A 7,226-nucleotide genomic window follows, 5' to 3' on the forward strand; every position below is an offset into this window, starting at 1 on the left:
CACACACACAAAACGCTGGAGGGACTTAGTGGGTCAGACAGGATTTATGGGGGCGGGGTAATGGACAGTCAATGCTCTGGGCTAAGACCAGTCCACTGAACTGGACTGCTATCCTCTACATAGCATTCACAGCGCAGAAATACTTTGCCCAGTGATCCACATTCATGTTATGCTGCACAATCAGCATATGTTTCTGCTGCTTCCTCTGGCTTCAGACTCCCAAAAGCTCCATTTTCTCAATGTTCTCTAGGTAGATTAGTTCTGAACAGTGCTGATGAAGGGTCTTGGCCTGCAAAGTCAACTGTTTAATCCCCTCCTGATGTGCTGAGCTGCCCCAGCATTTTGTGTGTGTTGTTCTGAACACATCACTGGCTTTACGTTCACATTTATTCATTTAGAGATACAGAATGCTAACAGGCCATATTGGCTTAACAAGCCCACACCATCCAATTACACTTTGGTTCTGTTCCTCCTCCCACACCCCCTCACTGTGACAATGCAGGAACAGAAACACAAGGCGCCCTTCCCCATTCGATAACACATGTTAATGTTACACAGAGTCACAAAACACAGCTACTGGCCCATCAGCCTAGAGTCCACACTGACAATCAAGTGCCCATTCACACTTGCTCTAATTCTCAATTTATTTAAGTTCCGGTTGGTTTTCCCCTACCCCTTCTCTCCTCTTCCATTCCCCACTCTGGTTCCCCTCTTAACACTTCTCTTCTCCTCACCTGCCTATCACCTCCCTCTAGTGCCCCTCCTCCTTCCCTTTCTCCATGGTCCACTGTCCTCTCTAATCAAATTCCTTCTTCTTCAGCCCTTTACCTTTTCTACCTATCACCTCCCAGCTTTTCACTTCATACCCCACTCCACCCACCTATCTTCACCTCACCTGATTAAACCTATCACCTTTTAAGCTTCTACTCCTTCTCCTCCTCCTCTCAACTTCTTATTCTGGCTTTTTCCCCTCTTCCCTTCCAGACCTGATGTAGGGTCTCGACCTGAAACATTGACTTTATTCTCCTCCATAGATACTGTCTGACCTGCTGAGTTCCTCCAGCATTTTGTGTGTGGTGCTCCCCATTTACACTAACAGTTTTTCTGTTCATATTCCTCATGACCAATCATTTATCACTTCCCTGCACTAAGTCCATTTACCCAGCCTATCAAACCAGAAGTCTCTTTTCTCTACTCTTTTCTATGTAGCCTCCTGCCTGATGGGAGTGGGACTGGCATCCGTGCCAGGGGACCACCAGACTCAAAAACAGTTACTTTCCCGGAGCAGTACAGCTGATCAACACCTCCACCCACTAACCCACCCCTTCACTACTTTATCATTTCCTGTCAGTCACCTATGTACAGACACACTCCTGTGCCTAGCTCACTTTACAGACATACAATCAATGTATACAAGTTATCCTACATATTTATTGTATTATTTATTTATCTATCTTAAGTGGGTTTTTTTGTGCTGCATGGAATCCAGAGTAACAATTATTTCATTCTCCTTTACACTTGCGTACTGGATATGACATTAAACAATCTTGAATTGAATTCTGGAATTCTATTACTCTCACGATTCTGCTACCTCACTTCTGAATCATGCCCCTCGTGTCACGACACTAGAATTGGGCAATGACACCTTGACAAAAATAAATTTCTATTATCCATCTGCTAGCTGGCTTATGTATACAAGCGTACTTGCTCATTCAACGTACTGATTTCACGATTTGACATTGAACATTTTTTATTTGTACAGCTGCGAAATGCTGTACGAGTTGATTGGCAGTTACCTTAGTAAAATAACAACACATCCCTCCCCAATTAACTTTTAACACACGCTGGTTAGCTGGTATCTGGAGGTTTGCGAACATTTGAACATACTATGCAACATATTTTCGTTGTCCGTAACGCCACATCTAACAGGAAACTACACTCCTGAAACGATCATATTCCCCAACCAAAAAGCCAATTATGAAGAAAACCATTTGGGCTTGCGTGCCATTTAACTAAGAGCTGATCGCAAACTAAAAACATACATCTGATTTCTTGTTTGTTTTAAATCGTCATTAACGCATAACAGAATCTGGGAAACAATTCAACGATTGACGGACCAACACACAGACAGGCGAGAACGGCCGGCGAGCTTTACCTGAAGGTGGAAATGGCCAGGCCCCAAGCGGGTGAACATGACAAGGAGACAGGGTGCATTTTACAGGCGTACGAGGTTAAGTACCCCTTCTGGCAGGAAACCCGGCGCAACATTGTATCGAATTTGTTGCAATAAACAAACCCCGAGGTAGCGACTTCCAGCTGTTTTTGCCCGTTGTCCCTAAAAGGCCTGTGTCCAGAAAGCAGGACCGGTTCACTCTTCCTTCTCTGGTGCTGCCCGCCGCACAGCCTAGCTTCACACAGGGTACAGAAAAAGAAAATTACTTACATGCTCCGGATCGCGTTGTTATTTTGTTTTCAAAAGGACATCTGGTCATTTGTTTTATATACCTCAATGCAATATCTAAGCTTGGCTGTGAACTAAATAAAAATACACATGAAGGAGAGCGGTGGTATGTGAGTACAGGAATCGCTCTGAGACTCAGCTCACCCGCATTGTTGAACCCATTCCACACACACACACACACACACACCGGAGCATTGTGGGAGCCGCGGCCCGCCCGCCCCCTGCTGGCCTCACTGGCAATAGCGGCAGTTCGCCAGCAGTTGGCTGATACAAGAGTAATTACCGAAAACGTGCTTGCTACACCTCAAGAAAGCTTCATTCGGATCAACACGTTTGCAAAAATCTTTATTCGCCATCTCAACCAATCGCCTTCTCCTTGCCTTCGGTCCTCATAAGACCAGGAACTGATTTGGATCCCAACAATTCTATGTATTTAAAGGTGTCTCCCTTATGCCCATTATCCCACAAATCTTGCCATAATCCCCTAATATTTAACCCCACCAATCCCTCAGCTGCTGATTTGCTAAATGGAAGGTCTATATCCACAGTTAAATTTTTAACAGCCTTCTTAGCTAAATAATCAGGCTGCTCATTCCACCTCAACTACCTGCAGGGACCCACAAGAAGATTTGAATAAGAAATAAAGTTTGAAGATCTTCCAGCAGTAAATCTGGCCAACTGGTAGAAAGACCTGTTTTAAGACTAATCAAAACCGAAAAAGAATCTGAACAAATTACAACATTGCGAGGGCAAATTTCCTTCACCCATTGTAAGCTGAAAATGATGGCAACCAATTCTGCTATATATACTGATAAATGGTTAATAAGAAGTTTCTGTATTGTTACCTGTAATTTAGGCACAAAACAGCCATGCCAACATTACCAGTTAAATTATCTTTTGACCCATCAGTAAAAATGGTTAATATATCATAATAATTTTCCTTAACATATTAACGAACCAAAAGATTCTCAGACATATCACAATCCTGAGACTTCATTAAATCATGTTACCTAAAATCAACTAAAGCCATTGGCAAAAACTAAGGTAGGGTTACCAAGAAAGCTACAGTGGGACATATTGCATAATCCAGCAAACCCAAATGCCTTGTGTGACAAGAATCCAGCCACCCAAATCTAAAAACTCTCTTCATGTGAGGTTCCCAACAGTCTTCCAACATACTACCGTAAATTGAATTGAATTGACTTTATTTCTTACATCCTTCACGTACACGAAGAGTAAAAATCTTTACTTTTCCATCTAAATGTGCAATGTGCAATCATAGTAATTGATAATAATTTATAATAAATAGAACAGTCAAAGTAATATAGAGTAGACTCAAGTCAGTGTGAGTTCATCAGTCTGATGGCCTGGTGGAAGAAGCTGCCCCGGAGCCATTGGTCCTGGCTTTTAAGCTGCGGTACCGCTTCTGGATGGTGGCAGCTGGAATAGATTGTGGTTGGGATAGCTTGGGTCCCCAATGATCCTACAGGCCCTTTTTACATACGTCTTTGTAAATGTCCTGAATCATGGGAAGTTGACTTCAGGAGGGCACGGAGCGACCACTCCTCACTGAACATTGAGGGCTCCTCAGTAGCGATCGTCAAGAACACCAAATTTCTTGGTGTTCACCTAGTGGAGAATCTCACCTGGTCCCTCAACACCAGCTCCATAGCAAAGAAAGCCCAGCAGTGTCTCTACTTTCTGCAAAGGCTGAGGAAAGTCCATCTTCCACCCCCCATCCTCATCACATTCTACAGAGGTTGTATTGAGAGCATCCTGAGCAGCTGCATCACTGCCTGGTTCGGAAATTGCACCATCTCGGATCGAAAGATCCTGGAGCGGATAGTGAGGTCAGCTGAGAAGATCATCGGGTCTCTCTTCCCGCCATCACGGACATTTACACTACACGCTGCATCCGCAAAGCATACAGCATTATGAAGGACCCCACACACCCCTCATACAAACTCTTCTCCCTCTTGCCATCTGGGAAAAGGCACCAAAGCATTTGAGCTCTCTGGATGAGGTTTTGAGGTACTTGGAGACAAATGGTAAAATAAGTCAAAGTCAGCATGTTTTCTGTAAAGGGAAATCTTACATGACAAATCTGTTAGAGTTCTTCAAGGAAGTAGCAAAGGAGAGGCAGTGGATGTCATTTACTTGGATTTTTAGAAGGCATTTGATAGGGTGCCAGACATGAGTCTGCTTAACAAGATAGGGAAGGTACTGGCATGGATAGGGAGGGGAGTGGCTGACAGGAGGGAGACAGTGAGTGGGAATAAAAGGGCCCTTTTCTGGTTGGCTGCCAGTGACTACTGGTGTCCACAGGAGTCATGAATGGGACTGCTACTTTTCACATTGTTTGTCAATGATTTGGATAGTGGAATTGATGGCTTTTGGCAAAGTTTGCGAATGATGCAAAGATAGGTGGAGGGTAGGCAGTGCTGAGGAAGCAATGTAATTGCAGTAGGACCTAGACAAATTGGAAGAATTGGCAAAAATGTGGTGGATGGAGTACAGTTTTGGGAAGTGCATAACAATGATTTTGGTAAAAGGACTATTATCTAAATAGGGAGAAAATTCAAACATCAGAGGTTCAGAGGCACTTGGGAGTCCTTGTGCAAGACTCCCAGAAGGTTGAGTTTTGTGGTAAAGACAAATGCAATGTTGGCATTTATTTCAAGGGGAAGAGAATATAAAAACAAGGAGATAATGCTGAGCCTTTATAAGAGGTATGGGGAAGAGTGGGATCCAGGATCAGTCATGATGGGACAGTGGAGCAGTCCTTATGGGATGAATGGCCTCATTCTGCTCCTATGTCTTATGATCTAATCGTCTCAGAGACTGCAGAGCACCGAAGCACCCAAACGTTCTCCTAACTTCCAACTCACCTTGATGTTTCAATTTTCCTAGTCGTTTTACTCGTCGAACAATGGAAGCTTTAATCGACGAGATGGAGTCGAACATTGGTTCGCGCTCCATCTCACAGCCTGCCCACCCTGAGGTTTGCACACACTGCCTTTGCCTCCTGGAATCCTCTCAGAGACTGCGGAGCACTAGAACAACAAATCACAGGCTCCAATTGTTCCAGAATCACATCCAAGACAAAAACAAACATAAAAGACATGAAAGAAGTGAAATATACAGTATGGTTTCATGACTTATCCAGAAGATGTTGACCAAAGGAGCATTGCACGCCGGTGCCATCTTGACCTTGGTCTGTGGTAATGGTTTGATTGTAAAAGAATTCTTAGGTATTTCCCATCTTGTATGTCTTAATGATAGGAGGGGTATGAGATTTAACGTTCATAATAGTTCTGAACTGCTGTAGACTAATTTCAAACATTCTGGCTGAAGTGAGTGTGTGGGGTGTTATGGCTGATGAAACATTGAGGAGTGATCATTTGTCTATATCAGTGGTTCCCAACGTGGGGCGTATGCCCCACAGGGGGGTAATTTGATTTTTAAGGGGGGCAATTCGAGAATGAGTTATTAACAGTGAATTTTTTCTAGGAAGTCTGTGTGAGTATGAGTGTGTGTGCGAGTTAATACATATATGTATATACAGTATGCATACATAAAAATACTTGTGTGTATGTACATGTGTAATTGCGTATGTACTGTATATATAGTGTATCACCATCATTACAAACATCAAATGGCTCTCATAATTAAGTTAATGAATTGACTGATGTAGGAAGGAACGAATGAACAAGTCCAAACGCGTAAGAAACTCGTACGAGGTCGCGCCAATGCTGCTTTTTGCAGTAGCTTTCGGTTCTTGGTGATGTGAAGGTGTGTACATTGCGTCATCTCTTTTAAACGGTGTATCTGTCTTTGTATGCTGTAGAAACGAATCGGCATTGTTTTATTTATTTATTATTATTATTTTAATATCACTTAATGTTCTTTTTTTTACAATTTCTTAGTAATTTCTTCCTCAGAACTTTAACAGTCCTTTGGTTCTTTTATTTTTCTCTTTCATGAATGCCATGTTCTTTAAAAGCTTGTTTAAACCAAGTTAATGGTCTTTTAGGCTTCCTCCAGGTGAATAGGAGTTCACTTTTTGAATAATAAGAATTATATATCACCACAGGGGGCATCAGGATTTTAGAGGTGATTAGGTGGGACATGGCCAAAAAAAGGTTGGGAACCACTGGTCTATATTTATAGGCTTGGGTTTGGATTTATATAGGGGACAGAAGACCACTTTTAGGAGGTGGAATTTTGGTAAAGTAAATTGGGAGAAGTTTAAAGTTTTATGTGATGAATGTCTGACAAGGCTGAACATTGAGGATGATATGGAATTTTGTTTTGAAAGATTATGTCATATTATTCATCAAACTGTGTAGGAAGTGATTCCTTTAAAAAGGGCACTAATAGGAGAAAGGCTGTTGCTTGGTGGACTAATGAGTGTTCAGAGGCAACTAGGAAGATAAATAAGGCATTTAGGAAAGTTAAGATGTATCATTCTCCAAGTGACCTTATTAAGTATAAAGGTGCACAGGCCATGGTGAGGAAAGCAGTGAAGATTGTGGAAAAGGTTTACTGGAGGTTATATTGTGATAGTATTGGAAGGGGTGTTAAACTTGGAGATGTTTGGGGAATGACTAAGAAAAAGGGGATCATTCATAGGGATAATAACATTACAGTATTGATTAAAGAAGGTTATATGAAAGTTACTGAAATAGAGTAGGTTAAGTTACAGGCTGGTCATTTGCTGCAATTCATAATCAAGATAATTTAAGTGAAGAGGTTAAACAAAGAG

The 7,226-nt window shown here is 42.2% G+C and overlaps 1 protein-coding gene across 2 annotated transcripts in view; it reads right to left on the reverse strand.

Annotated features, from left to right (window-relative positions):
* extl3 (exostosin-like glycosyltransferase 3) overlaps positions 1–2,655 on the reverse strand; it is a 68,744-nt gene extending 66,089 nt beyond the window's left edge. Inside the window, exon 1 of one of the 2 annotated variants that reach the window (XM_073056682.1) lies at positions 2,444–2,655. The gene's annotated coding sequence lies outside the window, so the exon portion shown is untranslated. Of the gene's footprint in view, positions 1–2,155; positions 2,335–2,443 lie in introns of those variants that run through there. The other variant, XM_073056683.1, reaches the window with a different exon arrangement.
* Between the last annotated feature and the right edge of the window lie 4,571 nt (positions 2,656–7,226).

This window comes from Hemitrygon akajei, chromosome 9 (assembly GCF_048418815.1).
Source record: "Hemitrygon akajei chromosome 9, sHemAka1.3, whole genome shotgun sequence".
Classification (NCBI taxonomy): Eukaryota; Metazoa; Chordata; class Chondrichthyes; order Myliobatiformes; family Dasyatidae; genus Hemitrygon; species Hemitrygon akajei.